Here is a 19786-nt window from a genome sequence, read left to right as displayed (position 1 = left end):
AAATTGTGGTCACTGGAGGACAGGAGAGCTTTCTCTGCAAATAGTTTAGCTTGGCTCTGTTTAAGCTCTGTTTTCAGTGTACGTGAGTTCTCTTTTCCCATGTTGCTTTCCTTTGATGCAGTTATGCATTGATGAGATGCGGAGTTTGTAAAGCAAGAATACGTTTACAGTCAGATGGGAGTAAAAAGAAAAAGCTTGTTGGAGGCTTCTGGTCCTGCACTATTTGAAGCAGTATCTCATCCAGGATTGGATATTTTTTGGGGGAATCCTGAAGTAATAAAAGTTCTCCAGGTCACGTTGTCCTGTTTTGAAGAAGAGTCTATATAAAGTGGGTGGCCAGAAAATATTCATATTGTTTAGCCAATGAATTCAGCTGTTGGATCTCCTTTCTGGTTTGGGTTGCAAGGTTTCTCTTTTGATCTTGTTCGTGGTCCTGGATCTTCTGGTTCTCAAACAGGTTGGCCATTACAGTCAGCATGGCTGTCTTCTTCACTGGATTTGCAAATGTGTGCAGTGGTTTGGGGCAGGATTTAGGGATGTAATGACGGGCACTTGTACAGCTTTCAAGTAGTAGCAAAATTCTCAGGACTAAAACATTGTGTGTATGTAAGGATGAGCATTTTGGAGCCCAGTACAATGTTTACAGTAGTACTGCTGCTGTTGTGTTAGGGAAGATGTTCTTTCTACTTTCTGCCGAATCACTATTTTGATATAAGGAGAGAGACATCAGCCATGCTACTGCTTGCTTTTAGGTACAAGACAACGAGTTAAAAGCATCATGTTTCTAAGGAGGAACAGAAAGTGTTATATGTAGATGTGTTTGGACAAAAAGTGAAGCTAGATCGCAATACAACACACATGCATGTTTGAGAACTGAATTTATAATTAAATGGGTCCCTTAATGTGCTTGCTTAACATATTTTCGTATTTGGAGGAATTTTGAAACCCCAATCAAAACCCCAGTTGTGTCTCTAAACAGAGTATAAGAAGATTTCAGTTCACGTATGATTCGAAGACTCACCAAAGATAACCTGGTGTAACTTTCAAAATATCTTACCGTTTTTTGTCTCAGACTCCTGTCACTATGGAAATAAAACTTTCAATACACCTTTCAATGAGACTTTTTAAACCTCCTTATCTCTTCAGATGGCAGGTGTGAAAAAATGAATAGAATGCCAGTCTTGGGTATGACTGCCGGGAGCTGGTGTTGTTCTACTGGGAAGTAACTGATAGCCTTGGGTGCCATCCAGCTTTGAAATACACGACATCCATTTAAAAATATAATACTAATAAAATGAAAACCCTAGAACAATTGTTTGCAAAATACTTATTTTGGGAAGCAATAGTAATAATATTTAGCTTTAGTTTGCTTTAAAATACTTGGTAGAACTGGACATTCAGACAAAGAAATAAAGATAAAGATAGAGATATAGCTTACCCAATGTCATATACATAGAAAAGTGGTGCTGGGATCAGAAGCAGTAGGCTGGGTTTTGTAGTGTGTAACTTACTCTTTGTCTAAACAGTTATTAACCCTGTTGAATGAGATCAGTGTGCCCCATCTTAGCAAGCACAGCAGAAGAATTAGTGGGAATGTGTGTAGAGCAAAGATAAAAAGAAACTTAATCTAATAGGTATTAATTATTTCAGTCTATGAAATAGGACCCCGATCTGGATATTCCAGCTCCCCAGACTTGGATGAAGATTTGGGCTCTACCATATAAAAATATTTTGTTTTTCTGTTACTATGATCTATAATTTGGTTGAGGTTTCTCTTGCTTTCTTATTGCTGAAGAATGGTCATCTAGAGCACTAGTAATTAAAAAGTTTTTAAATCTCTTTTTACCCCCTGAGTTATGAAGATGATGTGAAGAGAATTGCAGCTTATAGTATAGCCTGACAAGATCAGCAGACAAGGTTAAGCAGAATCACATAACATAGCTAAGGCTAGAAGAGGCCATCTAGAGAGTTGGATGGGTGCTCCTGAGTTGATGGGTTTGCTGTTGACTTCAAAGACCCTATCTATGTATGTGACACTATTTTTCTCAAGTATTTTTACTCCAGGCTAACCAGGTTTTTAGATCAGAGGGGCATTGCAACAATGATGCCATCCTCATAGAGGAAAACTGAAGGATGCTGTAGTGAGACATCTGCATGTAGCACACCCTGCGCTGCCCTGCTGCCGTCCTGCAGCATTCCCGCAGCCAGCACCGACAGGAGCTCTGTGCCAGCTGAGGCTGGTCCTGCAGCAGTGGTACGTGTGGATGGGGCTTAAGGGTTATCACGCATGTTGTCGTGAGGAGCATCTGGAAGGAGGAATTCTCCAGGAAGGTGTTGCTTGTTCTGAAACAGGAGCACTGGAGGTAGGCCACCTGCGGAGTGTTTGCAGGGCGAGTTGCTCACATAGGTGTGCTGCCCCTGCTTCCCCACTGTCCTCGGCTACCTCCGCTAGCTAGCGGGGTTAGAGCTGAACTGGCATAGTGAAGACGTGAGACTTTCCAAAGAAATATAATCTGAGCAGTGCCCAAGAAGCGGTGTGTTTACAGGCTATTGAAGAGCTCACTCTAGGGAAAGTCATGACTGCAGTCCTTTATTTGTAGGGCAATTGGTTTACTTTTCCTAAGACAGCTGTCAAGCTGGAGAGTGTGGTTGGAGAAAGGTGAGCTGAAAGTGGATTTGTAGAGAGCACAATGCCTCCTGTTGCCAGGGAAGAAAGAGCTAACATGCGTCCTCTGCCAGCATTAACGTTTTCTTAGATTATTTGGACGTGTATCATCTAAATATCTGCTCCACCGACGAAACAGATGCCATCCTAGATGAATTGTTCTTTGGTTGTTCCTTGAAGTAAAACTATTTCTGCTGTATATTTATGATGACAAATAGGCAAGGCACAAACAATTTTGTATGTCCAGAACACAAACTATTGAAAAGTAAGAATTATGTCACTTCGCAGCTGAGGGAGGTTTGGATATTGCTTCAGCACAAGTCTCCAGGGTGTTAGCTAGTATGAATATCATCCTAGATTTAACTTTCCTTTAGATCATTCGTGGTGCTAGTCACATATTAATGTTTCAAAAGTGACAAGAGGAAAAACTACGTGCCTTACCAGTGCTGTCTGGAGTTGTGCTCTGACCTCGCTAGGATGTCTGTTTGCCAGTGCAAACACAGAACTTGGCCTTCTCTCAATCTGTTATTTTAGTCAAAACAACAAGCAATAAGCTCTGTGCCCACTTGCAGGGATGAATTTAGGCATTTACAGTTGTTTGAGCACATAGCTGTGGAGATGACACATCCAGCCCAAACTTCAAAACCGTGCAGATGGGCAACCCTGTTCAACACCCGGGTCCTTCTGTATTTTCTCCCACTGCTGTTTTAAAGTGCTTAAGTACCTTGAAAAATTACATAGGAGACCACATTTTCCTGATCCTAATCTTGTCGTCATGGTCACTGGTTTCAAAAGACTGGTTGTGCAAAGAAATTGGAGACATCCTTGGTTGAGGTGGGACCAAACCTTGCAATGGTTGGGCCAGGTACCGACTGTGTCCAGCCTGATCACACCACGCAATTTGCTGGTGCCTGTGCAAGTCCCGTCCAGCTCTGAGCATACTGTCTTTGCCCAGAAAATGAACGGAAGTATTTCCAGTTGTGCTTATTGTCAACACTATAAGAAAACATTTCTTTGAGGCCACCGTGAGAAAGTGGTGGTGGCTAGGTGTTCCTTTTGCAGTCTCTTAAGAGCAGTGGAATTACTAAAGCCAGGTGAGTTTTCACCGTTTGAGTCTTGCAGGTATTTTGTCTGCTTTCTCCGTTGTTCTTCGACATTATTAGGGGTATTTAAACAGGTTGGTGATTTTTTTTTTTTTTTCCTCCTGCAGCTCCCCTGCTCCCTGCCAGAGGAGCTAAAATTATTCTTTCCTGCTTTCTAAGAAGATTACCAAGCCAGCTGACCCAAACAGCAGTGGCACCAATTAGACATCATTCAAAATTAATAACCACTATGATGATAACATAAAAAGATTGATTCTTCTGATGTGAGAATCATTTTAATTAATTTAATCCGTGTTGAAAGATCAGCTGTGCCCAGTCCTGCTCACCAGTGGGGCCCATTTGTCCCTGTCTGTCCCCATCACCTAAAGCCAGTGAATATGATCAGTAGCCAGCACTTAGGGAACAATAAGAAACAGATTGTACTGTCAGGCTTCATTAAAGATCATCATTAGTATTCCAATTTGGAAACAGTCAATCTATCCCGACCTTTTACCAATTCTTTTCGGCTGCTTTTGTGAAGTTTGGTTCAGCTGCTAAATGTAAAAATGCTGTGCAGGCTTTTTTTCGAGAGCAGGCTGGCTCTGGCTGATGCCTGTCAGGCTGCAGCTTAAGGACAAAGCTCGGGGGAAATACGCGTTATGCAACCGTGCTCCAAATGATATCATGTGCAGCTGCTTATGATTTGAGTATTTATGGGCAATGAAACTTTCTTAAAGTGAAGCTTAACCATGATGAATGGAAATGAAATTGATATGGCACTTTCTTTCATCCCGTTGCTGAGCGCGTGGGTCACAAGGGTGGTTGTGCAGGGATGGCTTTCTGGCTGTGCTCTCCGCTCCTCTCCCGAGCGGGCTGCAGAGGGCATTTCGAGCATGTTGATGAGGGAGAGGGAATTCTAGATTTGTTTGCAGTTCACTTTATCTTTTTTGCTAAGGTCACATTGCTTTGTTTATTTGCTCTCGATTCTGACGACTGGAAATAGTTATGGACAAATGGATCATAGGATTTCAAATATATTTCTGTATGGCCATCCCTTTATCTCAGCCGTGTCCACCGGCTGCACAGTATTATATGTATCCTGGATTTTAGTCTTCAAAACAGTTTGTCTGCCAGGCAATGATCTCATTACTTCAATATTCTTGACATTTATTATTTGCTATCCTTCACAGTTGTCCAACCAGCTTCCTGAAGATGGTGGGAGGGCATGGCTGTTTCAGGAATGTTCTGCCTGAAATACCAAAAGAAAATACAGTCCTGTCGTTTTGAATGATATCTTGCATATATTTTTTGAAAGTCTCCATGCTTTTTTCTTTACTTTTTCTTTATTCTTTTTTTCTTTCCTGAAATGTTCCTATGTACCAGGAGTGATTTCGCAAAGATTATGAATGAAAGAAAAATTAGGCCAGTAAAATAGGGGAGGAATGAAAGATTACTTTTCACATTTCATTAAAAAAATAAAAAGCAGTAGTTCTTTCTCCAAGTTTGATTAACAATTACAAATGTTATTATGATTAATGTAACAGAATGACAAGAAGCTAAAAAAAAAAAAGTTTGAGTCAATGTAGCCTCTGTAAAAGCTCTCATAGTTTTCTGGAGCTTAGTACTCTTTTATTTTCTGAATGTTTTATACAGCTCAGCAACATACTTAAAATCAATTAATTCAAATAGCTTGTTGCTCATTACATTATCATGAAGATTTTGGCTATTTAATGCCCCAAATAAGTGAGTCTTTCTCTACCAAAAAAAAAAAAAAAAAGTTGTAGTAAAAGTATGTTGAAGGTTAAAAGAAGCTACTTAGGAATGATGCCCAAAATGTAGTTTTGTCACTTTAAAGTTTTCCAAAAACAACTAAGTAAGTTAAAACGTTTTCTCCCCACGGTCAACTATATAAATACGAAAGGAAAAAAAAAAATCCTTTAATAACTAATAGCAACTAAAGGCAATGTTAATGAAGAATCTGCATGAATTTGATCTTTTTTTTTTTTTTACAAAACGTTGTGCTTGCTGTCTGCGAAGAAAAGCTCAGAGACATCACCTATTTGCTTTAAGAAACATGAAAACTTAATTTTCTGATAAAATACGATACAGAGCGAGCTGAATTTCAGATGTTTTGGTGTATGCTTTTAGCTATAAGTCTTTGCATAATGTAGCTTAATTTTATTCTACCAAGATGGCTTTAGTCAAAATTCAAAGGAATTATAGCATCCTACTGAGAAATGACGTTCTTTCAAACTACTAATATGTTGTGGTTCCTTCCTTTTTTGAACTTGTTTATAATTTTCCGGTGACTGTTTTGATTATTTTGTTCAATTTGCACATTACAAACCAGTTGCAAAAGGGAAGGCTGGGGGAGCTGCTCCATGTTTTTATACTAGTGAAGCTGATTTCCAAAGCCATAGGTTCCATAAAAGTTCTTTGGTTGTTTCTTCAAATATTAGTTTTGACCTGCATAACTGCATCTTCTCAGTTTATTTTTTGTTTTTAAGTTCTTGATGTTGCTGTGATTTTTCTTTTAGCACTTGACCTTCAGCCATTTTTTTCCATATTTTTTATGTCATGAACATATTCAGTGGAATATTATATGTTCAGAAGAAGGTAAATACACTGTATTATTACCTTGACATTTTCCAAATAATTGTATTTGTGGATTGGGACTTGATGAGAAATTGGTCTCAGGGTTACAGCAGCCAATCTGAGATGCTGCTTGTAAAAGCAGTTCGGCGCTCCCCCCCGGCCCTTAGCAGCACTGTCCCCCCTCTCTCCTTTCCTGGCACCAGGACGATTTTAGCCACATGTTGAGGCTGTGCAGAGCCCAACCTGGCTGATATATTTTCTGCAGGTTTTGTTTTCAGATGAATTAGATTCTCACTCCTACTGGAATGTGTCTGGTAGAAATGTGAAGCTTGGAATGGAAGCAGGGAACCTCCTCTTTTGTTAGAAACAGAGATCTTGGTTTAAACCTTATGAAGTGCTTGTTTCTCAGAGGTTAAATTATCTGAAGCCAGTGGGAGCTGTGCTTTTTTCCATAAACAGCAGAAAGAGGATTCTTGTCACCACCAGTCATGCTTACGGTGTCTTTTTAGAGATGCAACTCTATGAATTAAAGCTTTGCTTTTGCAAACCAAAATCTGGCTCCCTGACAACTGTCCCTTTCTCAGCCATGCTGAATGTAGGTTTGTCTTTAAACAAGCCATTGTCAGCATTTCCACATTGTGGATCTTTGTGGTAGATGATTTAACTGTGCCCAATGCCGCAGGTGAAGGTTTCATCCCCTACTGATGTGTAGTAAGCGGGGCCACTACACCCCAGGACAGAGCACACGCGCGCTTCAGGCCCCACCTGGGTATAAGGCTGAGCACCTACGGCGCCTAAGAGCTCTTACCTCCAAGCTGTTGCTCCTCCAGGGAGTTCTCTGAGAGGCTGGCATGTAAAGATACTCTACTGTTCCAGTAGTGTCTTCCCTTTTTTCCCCCTGAGCTGGGTAACTACTTGAAACTCCTTGATTTATTTCTATTTGCTGTACTTTTTAATTTATTTGCCAGAATCATAATGCTGCTTCACAGAATCATAGAATTATAGAATGGCTTGGGTTGGAAGGGACCTTTAAAGATCATCTAATTCCAAATCGTCTAATTCTTGCTTCAGGCTGGCGATGAATCAAGGACACTTCACTCTAAATAGTTAGTAAGCTGAAATTAGAAATACAGATGAAGTAAATGCAGAAACACATATATTAAGATAAAATGTAGTTGGCTGATACATATATATACACATACATATATATATACACACACACACATGAAATGTAGCTGGCTGCTATAAAATAATATAATGACTGCAAATATCATAAATCATTTCTAAAATTTCTGTATATCTCTCTATGAACATACACAATCCCAAGGAACAAAACCACCCGTGAAAAAGGTCAAACAGAAAAAGCCTAGGAAGTACCACAAATGGATAAGCTTCGGAATTCAATAAAAACTTTTTCCTGAATAAGAATTATTTCAGCACAAACCCTTCTACGGTGATGTCGCTGCAAGAGAGTCTGTGAGATATTGTGTAATGCCAGAGCACGCTGTGCATGCTCTGCAGTACTGCTGGTAGAATGCCACCCCACTCATGGAGCTGTGTGCTGTGGCCTCGAAGCATTTCTCAACGCTGCGGTATGCGCCAGGATCCAGACCGTGAGTAGTGCTGTGGAGGTTTCAAAAACACCACATTTCTCAGGTTCTGCACGCGGCAATGGGGTTTCCCACAGAGCCTGGTTAAAGTCAATATCCTGCTAACAACAGACTTTTGTTCACACTAAATAGTTTCCTTTGCCTCAGTGGGCTGGAAAAAAATGTTCTTAAAAAAAAATCACAACAACAAAAATCACAAATTATTGCACCAAACAGGGCAATCTTAATTGCCCCAAACTACCCAGTTACCTCAGTGACTATTTTGTTTGGGTTGCATTAGGGACTTACTTTGCAAAATGCCTTTTCTCTAAGGTATTTGGTTGGAAGGAACACTGTAAAATGAATAAACTTACTTAAACACAACGAAATACATTTTACAGAGGAATTTTGAACTTGCTAGCTGGCCCATCAGAATGGAGAACAAATCTGCTCAAAGGGCTATCAGGAAAAAAAATCACTTATTTTTTTAAGTGGTTATCTCCTTGATTTATTTCACACATTTTAAAACTATACAACTACTGATTCTACGTCAAGTAAAATTTCTAAAATACGTTTACACATCAGTTTGTAATCCTGACTGATTGTTTTATAATGTCTTTGAGCCCAGCAGTTTATGTGCAGGGCAGTTAGGTCTAAAACACCAAATGGGCACAGCGCTGGTATGTGGCACTTCCAGAGTGAGACACATGAACAAAGCCTGAAGAGAGCATTACTGTGAGAAGTAAGTCTTCACTGATGTCAGCAACGAAGTCTGTGAAAGCAGACTTTGCCTATGAAAATATGCACCTCTTTTTTGGTTTGGTTTACTAGTTGTATTATTGGCTTTTTGACCAATAACAGAAGCTTTTATCTCCTCGGTAAAGATGACATCAAATTGTGGGCAGAACTTTTAGTCTTTCTTTCCAGTAAGCAATTAATTCCATTAGCAATGAGTTTTTCTCAAAAAAAAAACAAAACAAACCAAAAACCAGTACACTGGCATCCTTTAGCGTTGCCTTTTTATTACAGTTCTGAAGCCTCTTAAGCAGCTCTGCCTCTGTATAACTCTATCACGAGTTACACAGTTGTTTTAAGATGTTGAAAAAGGCTGAGGGACGTGTGAGAAAAGGACGTGATTTTTTTTCACGTTCACCTCCTGACCGGGACTGGCTGCAGGTGAAAGGCTCCTGCAGTAACCCCTGCCTCAGGGTGACCTCAGGTGCACGACTGCGGGATGAGTGTGAGGAGGAATGATGAGGGGTTGCTGCGGTCCCAAGGAAGCTCCAAGAGCTTTACCCTGCTGAGCTGTTACTCAGGGCATTGAAAAGGTCTGTTCCAGTCGTGCTCGGTCTGCTTTTGGGTACCGACCCAGGAGGTCTGAGCACTTGCAAGTGGTGATGGCCTCCAGAGCGATTGTGAGTGATTGGCACCTTCCAGGACTTGGTCCCTAATAGCACCAATAGATCCTCTTCATTGCATTTAGGGAAAAAGTATTTGTTGATTTATTTTTTTCCCTTTTGGCATTAAATATATTTGGTACAAATGTGGAGGTTGAGGAAGACATCTCTGTTTGAAAAGGTATAAATACTTGCGGGTTGCAGTTTGCAGTAGTGAGGGAAATAGTAGAAATGATCCTTTAAATGGGATGGGGGCTTTCCTTGGATTTGGGCTGAGCTTGCTGTATGCTAAGCAGACCATCTGTCTAATAGATGTTTGAATCCAAATTAGAGCTGCACTGCCCCCCTGTGTCCTCAGAGGAAGACTATGTGTGAGAAGGAAAGCGATTAGGGAAAGAAACACTTTCAGGGCATGGAGTTAAGTCCAGTTTGGTACAAAGAATGCTAAAAAAAAAAAAAAAAAAGCCCGGTGATTCCTGTGCCCGGCTGCTTAGGAGGACATATAACCAAATCCATTTAGTCTGTTCAGGGCAGATTCTGCTCTAAGTTTCACCCACACCATACAGAAAACGTGAAGAGTCGGACCTAACTGCTTGGAGTGTTAACTTCAAAACTTGCTTTCCAAGCATGCATTCCTTGCTGAAATATTTTGGAAGTTATGCATGATCTGCTTTTATGGACAGCAAATTCAGGCTACAATGAAGCCTTGTGTAAAGACCTCGGGTATGCAGACTGCTTTCTGGCTGTTTGGATTGTGAAGCCATTGCTGAGACTATGTGCAGAGGTAAAAAAGCTGCTGGCGTGAGGTTGCCTGGTTGTATCTCGTGATCGTCCAAAATGCTGTGTTTGGGAAATTTAGAAATGTCCAAAAAGTAGAAAAGGCTGAAACCTCTGTAAACCAAAAGGGTACAACACAAACGCAGGTGCCCACGCAGCCTCCAGGCTACTGCTGCCAGAGCTTGCAGCCCACGGGGTTTAGCCAAAACGCTCCTGCGGCGTTCACTGCGTCAAGGACAGCTGCGTTCGATGGCCCAGAAGCGAATGGCTTGGCCAATTCCAGCTCAGGGCAGAGCTGCACAGGGGTACAAAATGCTGGGGTCTGGAGCGAGCCACCGGGTGACAGCCCCCGGGTGTGCCAGCAGCCCCTTCCCCGGTGCTGCCCGCAGTGGGGCAGGCCCCTGGCCGGCCCCCTCCACTCGTGGCAGCTCCGGCTCGCTGATGGCTGAGGATAAACCTCACCGAGTGTTTCTGAGCATTAAAAAAATGGGCTTTACAGCACAAACTTGAGCTTTACAACAGAATTAGTCTGTTCCTGGGAGGATAGGTGTCAGAAGAGCAGCTCATTTTAAAAAGGCAGGTAGTACACTTAAAAGGAATCAGAGTGGCCTGCAAGAATAAGTAGATCGTATGGGAAAATCAGTGCCAATATGTAGCAAATTGTTGCTTGTTATCTGGTGCCCTCTGGTGCTGTGTACAAATCAGGGGTTCACTGGAGGGTCACACCCTCTCTCCTTTAAGTAGCTCAAGCTGCATATTGAGCAGGGCTCTCCTCCCTCTTCCTGTGCCTGTATATTTCAGTAATTTCTCTTTCCAACGAGTTGGGCTTCTGAAAGGCAAGCACAGAGACCTGTATCTAGCAAAACAGAAGTAACGATAGCAGACAGCGAGAGAGGGAGGCAGGAGATGGAGCGCAGAAATCTGGTAAGGGGCATACAGGCTGCTGGGGCGAGAGGGCACAGATTTGGGATAAAAGAGCAAAGTATTAGTAGTTAAACAGCCTTGTACCCAGTTTGCTGTAGTGGTGACATAAAAGTGGCAATCTTAATTCTGCTGTTTTTTCAAGACAGACTCTTTCATGTTGTTGCACTCACAGATTTTTTTTCTAGGGGAAATATGTGAAAATAACATTAATAGAATTATTTGTTGTCAGATATTCAACTTGGAGGCTGAAAGGCAAAATAAAACACTATAAAGCTACTGAAACTCAATTTTAGTTTTATTGAATTACTATATATCCAGCTGAACCTGCTTGGGAATTATATTTACTGCTGGCTCAGTGCAGTTCTGCCCTGGATCCGGGTCCAGATCCAGTCTTGAGCTTCTCTAAGTATCACGTGGTTCAGTTCTAGGATTTTGAAGTTCAGAAGGATGAAGTTTGGCACACAAATGATACAGCCATTAAGCAAAACCAGTCGTACCTACCCAAAACCATGGTGAAGTAAGGCAAATGCCTGATGAATTAATAGGAAAACTGCATAGCTGCACTGTCCGCTGTGCTCTGACTGTTGCCATACAAATGAAGCAGGGGGTTGGGCAGCCCGAGCAAGGCAATAAATCTTCTTCCTGCCCATGTAACTTGGACAACAGCTGCTGAGTATCTGCCATAGCTTCCAGATGTATGACTTGGCTACCAGTCAGAGAGTTCCAGTAAACAAGTAGGGTGACCTAAACTTGTACCAGGCGTGAGTATCAATGAACACTAAGGCTCAGTTTGTGGAGGCAGGTGACCCCTAGCACCCACCAAGTGAAACGCTACAGGAATTATTCTAAATTGTGACAATTTGCAATGATTCACATGGATTATTCTTCTGGGGAAGATCTCTTGAGTAACAGTGTTTCTCAGCCTCCCAGAAAAAAATGTTATACTTAAATTTGTAAGTAAGTTGTTAGGGGCAGATCAATAAACAGAAGTGAGATGTGGGAAGTCTTAGAGCTAGAGCACATGAAATTTAAGAAGTTTATACACCAGCTCAGATTCACTCTGGTTCCCTGGATTCTCTATGTGCACCACATGTATGGTTTGAAGTTGTCTGAACAAGATGTCGGTGTTTTGGGGTTGTTTCTGCTGTTGGAAGGTATTTGCTGTGCACCTGAGGTGGTCACTGTGTTTTAGCATCTTCTCTGTGTCCACCAAGCGGTCTGCAGATCCAAACAACAAATCACAAGTGGGGATTGCAGGAATTCACTTCAAAGCACAGGTCTGGTTTCCAGCTCAAAACAAAATGCTTTGGTAGATGCAGCCACTTCAGGCTTGACATACAGTCAGTACTTGGCAGACTTATAAGTTCTGTTTTCATTAGAAAATTGACGCATTTGTTATTTTTCTTTTCCATCGAAAACATTGCCTTTACTGCAAAACCCTGAAGATCTTTTAGGTAAAACATTTTGAGCAAGAATTGAACAGCTGTCTGTTGCTGGTGTGTTAGAGTAAATTGAAGAGCGTAGAGTCTTGTGCTACTCTGGATGGACTTCCTACGACTGAGTTTGCTTGTATAAACTGCTGCACGTGGGACATATCCAGACTATTACCTATTAGTCCCCCATATCCCTATTAGTGTTAAAAGTCTTTCTTGCTAATCCTTGTTGTTAAGAATGCTAAACTGAAAAACATTCTTCAACCCTTTAAGCCCATTTTTGCCTCTGGCAAACAGACCAGGGTCATACACGGTAGCCAAAAGAGAGTGGAAACAGAAAACACCCTCTGCTTTATTTGGCTTGACAAAAACTTGCATGTTCTGGTCAAAGTGCTTGAGATTTGAAATGTCAAACTTTTTGAAAATAACAAGTAGGTGTATTTTTTGTCAGCATGTTCCAGTCTTTTGATTGATAGCTTTGATAGGATAGATATTTCTCAAAACAATAAAAAATATTGGACAAAGAGTGTGAGATAAGTCCTTGAAAGACCTGAGCTTATATGAAAGAGCCACTTAAAACAGATATTATACAGTCCACTCTGGAGCTCTTTTAACATTATGTTCTGAGCAGAAGCATTCACATTTATTGTGCCTAGATATGGAGGAGCACTTTTGGAAGTTACCAATTAGATGCTTTGCCTCCAAAACATTACTTTGATAATCCATTTCAGAACTGGCACTTGGTTGTCAAGGCTGATGAAATAGAAAACCTGTTTTTGTTTCAGTAGATATCCAGAGGATATAACTTTTCTTCTACTTCATTGAAAATTTGGGCATGTAATTGTATGTTTGGGTATATGCAGTGTGTACGGTTGCACAGTGAGCATAAAATGTGTTTACTCGATTTTGGTTTTCAGTTAAATCTTTCAGTGCCAACAAGGAGGAGACTAACCTGTTACTAGTTAAGTTTCTCCTACTGAAGAGTGAAAACCACCTATTTCAAGATTTGTGTTGGGCAGGATATGTGCAGTCATTGCTGAGGTGTTACCTCACAGCAGTCCTCCTTTTCCCCTTGTCACAGAGGAAGCATGTCCTACAGAACCAGCAGGTAACCCATCGGACCATCATCTCATTACCAGCTAGTGTGGTTAACATCTCTCGGGTAAAGGCAGGCAAACAGTAGGCAGAAGCGAAGATGGATAAACCCCAGAGGAAGTGCGTGTTTGATGCTGGTCCCTGTGTGCCTTACAGTAGATATCATCCATGACCCAATACACAAACAAAAGGAACCTCAGAGCGTACCAAACCTGCCCAAGTGTTTTGGCCGTGACTTGCACGTGAGTGGTACATCGTTCTGTGGTGCAACAGGTAGCTTTGTTAGCATTTGATGTATTGCAAATCAAAGAAGCTGACTTTCCTCTTTCTTGCTCCTTATTTGCCAGCCGACAGACTGAGCAAAAATTTGCCATCTTGCCATAAAACAAAAAGGAAGGCTCAGAAGCTCTCTTATTCTTAAGCTTCAAACTGATAGAAGGGAAGTGGAGAAGCTACTAAGTATGCTGAGGGCTTGGTGGCATAGGTTTGATTAGGTTTAAACTGCAGAGCTGTGACATTTGTAAGCGTCCAGTTAAAGGCAACGTTAAGGACAACAGACCCCTTTTGCTTTTGTGGCTTTGCTTGCCAGCTACAATGTCCCATATCAGAGCGGGAGGGTCAGGAGGAGAGGAGAAAATCAACTGAAATTTAGCAGCTTGAAAAAAACCCAAACGTTTATAATCAGCTTGAGAGCTCAGTGGATTTGCGAAATCGTTTGGGATTAACAGGCTATTGATTGCTAATAAAACAATATTTAGCTTTGTCTGATGAACAGCAATGGAGAAAGGTGTGGGCACCTTGTCAAACAAGAGCCATTGAGGACGGATGATGGGTTAAGTGTGGGGGTCTGAGTGGCAGCGTGGGTGCCCGTTCTTCAAGGAGAACTTGTCAGTTGTTAGTGAGGCTGGTGAAAGGAAGGACGCCAGCGCCTGATGGCTGGGGTAGTATTGATGCAAGTTAGCTGACTAATCAGATTGAAAAAGTCCCATGGTATTTATGTCACTTTAATTTTCATCAAACAATTGGAGACGACAGCACTCTATTAAGAAGAGGTTGATCCAGAACTAAAGCTAAATAAATTAGGGTCTCAGTTTAATCAAATTATCCCTCTACTGGCCTTGGATTAGCCGAGGGAGACAGCGTCGGTCTAGGCACTTCTGATTGGCCGATTTATTTTTTTTTTTAAAAAGGAGCTGGTGCAAAGAATGGGAGATTTAACACACATAGCTACTACTCATAATACCTCAAACAAGCACCTTTTTTTTTTTTTTAAAAAAAAAAAGGTGGAAATTAATATTTATCAGGACAACTTGCAGTTTTACTGAAGGATGTTTCCATTTTCATGTTAGTGAAATGAGGCAAAAATCCGTCGAGAAAAGCTAAAACAAGACAACTTAGAAAAACCTGGCATAAAAATCTAAATACGAGCTAATGCTACTTAATATTTATATTTTTGATTTACAACAGATACCTTAGTTTACCTACTTTGTTTTTATTTTATTTTTTAAATCTTTTGATTACACATTTACATTGTGCTATTGTTTACCCTCATTATTTGTGCAGGTTTATACACTTCTTCTTCCTATTTTCTTTAAACCTCTGAGAGAAGCTTTTGGGGTACCTAGATCATCTCCAAGAAAATAATTTTCCCAAACTGTCTGGTATCTTCTGGAAAATGTTTTCAAAGTTTTTCAGAGTGTGAAGCCTTGAACTCCTGAAATATTCCCGACTGGTGCATTGTCAAAATCACTGTGTAAGTTCTGTCATTTTTCTAGATACAGAAGCACAGGTAAGATAGCACATCCTTGCTGCAAATAACTAAATTAACAGCCTGTTAACTAAGAAACTTATTTATAAAAAATATAACATGATTTATACTTCCTGATGTCTTTGTTGAAAAAGTAAAAGCAGTTTTGCAAGAAAAGTAGTGTCAATGGATCTGGTCCTACACTCAATTGTGCTTTTTAATTTTTTTCTCTTTCTCTGACTTTTTCCAACTTGTTTTTGTCTGCTTATGTTCATCAGCATTGTTCCTCATTCTGCTGGGGCAGTCATAAGTTAGGGAGAGTGGAGCTATACAAAGAAATTCTTGTATTTTTGTTACATCCACCAAAATGGAGAGAAAAGTCTGTGCTGTGATCTAATGCACATCAAAGGTAAATCACATTGCATTTGTAAAAGACATGAGAAATATGACTCTATTATGTGGTCCCTCCCTCTTATTCTATAATCTACAAAATTTCACACTCTTCCTCTACTTCCATCTCAGGTGTGCTTTTAAAGATATCCTTATCAAACCCTGGAAATTTAGGCATTAAGCACTGGATTCCCTAAATGTCTATGAAAATATGTACTAATGTTCTTTTCATTTATGATTTCTAATTTTTTGTTCAGAAAAAAAATATTGCTATCTAGGGTTCAAACAATTTGATCCCAGTTTTTGGCACAACTAAAATTTTTGCTTCAGTTAGTTTCTCCCCACGAATACAGAGCCAAGCTCTTTGTGGTGGGTTTGATGTTTTCAGGGCTTAGGTTTCAAAGGAACTTTGAAAAGGTGTTGACAGACCGTTTGTCAAAATACTTAGTATCCGCTATTGTAACACTAAGTATCTTGTAGATATGTAAAAAATATTATGTCCCAAATAGTTATTTTTGAGGGTTTGTTTTTAATGTACAGAGCTAGCAGTTCCACTAGTTTGACCTGTTAGCAGATCTGAATGCCACAAAATGCCCGTCCCCACTTGTGTTCTTGCTGAGAATGAATTGAGACCATGTTTTTTTCCACAGTAAGATGTGTCCTAAGGTAAACAGTTGATTTTACTTCACATGAGAATAGGATTTCGTTTGTAGTTTACCAAAATGATCTTTTACTCTGAGTCCAAGTATTATTCTTTTTTTCCCCCCCGTGGAAACACAGATATTTAAAGATGAAAAAGTCTGAATTTGTTACGTAAATATAATCTGTCTTTGAACACTGGCTCATCCTTAACATGCTTACTTGTAGTTTAGTCTGCATTTACCTTTTGGACATCAACAGTGAAAGTAACTGTGAAGTTCAGTTACTTTCTGTGCCCCTAAGGTTGTTGTGTTTTTTTTTTGTTTGTTTTACGTTGACTGATTGGCATTAGCTCAGTTGGGTACAGACTGTGTGCCCAAGCACCTGAATTTTTCCTGTGCTCCTCAGGCTGCTGTACAACGCACGTTTCATGGAGGCACCTCTGTAGTTGTGTGTACTTTATGTCAAAGTAGTACAACTTTTTCTTCGCCATAGTTTTGCAGAGACTGGTTTTGCAAAATCCCTTTTTGAAAAATGCTCAATAGCAGTGTCTGTAGAAACAGTGCTACATTTCAGGCCGTACATTCCTGTTATTTGTCATTCCTCCATGCTGAAAGTGAACTTTGCAACTGGGGAGCAGGGAGAGGGACACCGGGCCACTTCAGCCCCTCTGCAGCAGCGGTGTGTTTCCCTGTGCCACCTTGGCAAGCGCAGGTCGGTGGGTGTAAAAATGGCTAGGTTTTGGCCCATTTGGAAGGATAAATCAGGGTAGCAAATGGTCAGATGAGTGAATGCTGGAGATGGTAGGACTCCTCCGCCTGGTAGCAAAAAGGCGTTGGATCATCTTTTCTAACTGTGCCTCGAGACAACATTCACATGTAAGGGTAAAAGCTATGCTCTGAGTTGTAGAGGGACTAGGTGATGTATAGGAAGAGATGCTTGGTGTTTCTGTTGATTTTCTGACAGGTTGAGAAATGCTGCTTGAATGTAAAAACAGAGAAAATAGAGAAAGAACAGTGAGTGATTGGTGAAAATGGTTTATGTAACATAGTGAGTGCCATACTTAACTTAACCCTAACCATAATTTCAGGGGTAGTTGGTTTTTTTTGGGAAAAAAAAAACAGCCAACAGGGACCTGCTGAGATGAAAAACTTAATAGCATGGTTCTTTTTGCATCCCATACTTGCCACTGGCAGCCCCTGTCCAGCCCCACTCTAGCTGGAGACGTCGTCTTACTTTCTCTCTCTTAGGCCTAATCCTCCCCCTACCCTAATGTCTGCACAAACCCTACACAGGGTCCCCTGGGCGTTTGCCCAGATGAAAAAATATCTTACAGCCCACTTATCTTCTTTCAGAATTAAGGGGAATATGGGCACCATTATCATACTTATAAAAACTGACTGCATGTAAATCCAGATTAGTGATCCTGCTTTTAATATTAATCATTTTTCCCCTGATGATAATTATAAAAATATTTTTATTACTCTCCTCTGTATCACAGCTTGTTCCCTTCTGCATGCTAAATGGCACTAAAATTTTCTGATTTATGCTTCATTTAAATCTTTCCATGCTCTTAATTAACAAAATCTAAACTCACCCTTCAGCTGAGAGTGAATAAAGGTGTAAGGAAATCACTGCCATTAATGATGCTTTACTTGCAGTGATGTCCCCCTGCAAAACATGAGGTTTCTGTACCTTCTTCCATTGCACCTATCGCTGCTGTACCTACGCTTTCCATTGCAGTGACAGCCTAGTGAGAACCTCCTCGTTGCAACACATCACAAAGACATACTGGAAAAGGCAATATCTGCTTCTAGACCCCAGACTGCTTGCTACAAAAACTGTGCATAATTAGTTTAATAAAATGTGCAACCAACTGTGATGGAAAGACTGAGTACAAACAGTAATTCCCATCATACTGTGTGGTTTTGGGAGTATCGTTCTTGGCACATACATGTAGCAGGCTGGGTTTTTAGTATCAGAGGAGTATAGGATAACATTTCAGATGATCTGGGCTTTCTAGATAGAAAATGCTTCTGAAAAATTGTTTTGAGTCTTGAGCTTTACATTTCCGTGTAGTTATCTGTTCTGCTGGATACCTTGAGTGGTTAAAACTGAAGAATGTAACTCTGATTGCTATGTACGTTTAGACCTATGCAACTAAGAAGCAATTGGGTTTGCTATCATTAATTCTTTTTAACACCCCCCCCCCATATATTTTACACAGGGTAAAGTAATTTAATAATAGTTTTCTCAAAAATGTTTTATTTGCTCTGTATGCAGTTTCTGCTAACACACTTTCTGTGCTTTTGAGTAATGACAAGCACTGTGGTGACGCAGGTAGAAAATAAAGTTACATGTGCTTGGAAATCCAGATGAAATACAGCCTACAAGCGATATGATGACCATATTTTGTGCGTGAACACCCTCTGACAGCCTGCCCACTGATGCGTTTCCAGAGCTTCAAAAAAAGTTTGAAATGCAGTAAAAAATTGTAAATATTTGAATTTTCTTCCCCTTGGTCTGGATTATAAAATAGTAATCCATTACATTGTAAATCTTCCTGTACCATGCAAATCCCTTTATAAGGATTAGGAGATGGTAACAAAGATGATCATATTTCAAGAGGTGCTGGTGTAAACTATATGCTTCTGCTGTCATACAGTCTTCACACATTCTTAACCCAACATGTTATATACATTGTTCCAAATGAACAGGTGCTTTACATTTATTGAGAATCTTAATTCATGCAATGACAAAAAAGAAAAAGATTTGGTTACAAGGCTGGGCAGCACATTCAGTCTGTTATTCTCTGAGCGGATTCAACAATAGCTAAGGGCATGCAATGGAGCAAAGACTATGCAATCAGTGACCCCTTGCCCCTTCAGTGGGGGAGAATTTCAGTAAAACACAAAGAAGCTGCTGTTCCTGCTTTTGCTGCTATCAGCCTAGGGACTACGTACAGAACAGTGGCTGTTGAATCTATTTCTGTGATTAGCTCTTTGAGCAAGAGTAGAGGAAAAGTGTGTTTTATCGTTGTGCCATTTTTCTCATTGGATCAGACCCTGCTTAGGGAGAAGGCAGAAGCATCTGGCTTGCCTAGATTTCTTGTGTACATTAGGGGTATGCAGTGTTTTGCCAGCATTTTGCACTGCTTTCTTGTCAATGAGTACTTAGGAATTGCTATGAAAGGAAAAAATTCTGCGAGGAGCTTCATTTTAGACCGTTAAACAGCATTTGCAGAATCCGTGTTATACTGCTGTATCTATAGAAGTAGTTCTGAATGGATAGGGAATTGGAAAACAAAGCCGGATTTGTGAAGGAGTCTGATTTTGTAGCTCTTAGAACAAATTTCTTTTTAAAATCTGTTGTTCTGGTCATATCTAAAATCAGTTTCCATGTTTAGATTTTTGATGTTGCTTTGGGATAGCCTATAATGATGCAAGTTCTAGG

General features: G+C 40.5%; 1 protein-coding gene across 1 annotated transcript in view; it reads left to right on the top strand.

The window, feature by feature from the left end:
- The window catches only part of PRMT3 (protein arginine methyltransferase 3), a 101954-nt gene that overhangs the window by 21530 nt on the left and 60638 nt on the right, over positions 1 to 19786 (top strand). The window lies entirely within an intron of this gene.

Source organism: Anser cygnoides, chromosome 5 (assembly GCF_040182565.1).
Source record: "Anser cygnoides isolate HZ-2024a breed goose chromosome 5, Taihu_goose_T2T_genome, whole genome shotgun sequence".
NCBI classification, from domain to species: Eukaryota; Metazoa; Chordata; class Aves; order Anseriformes; family Anatidae; genus Anser; species Anser cygnoides.
Note: the sequence above shows the minus strand (reverse complement) of the source record. Positions and strands in the feature narration are given on the sequence as shown.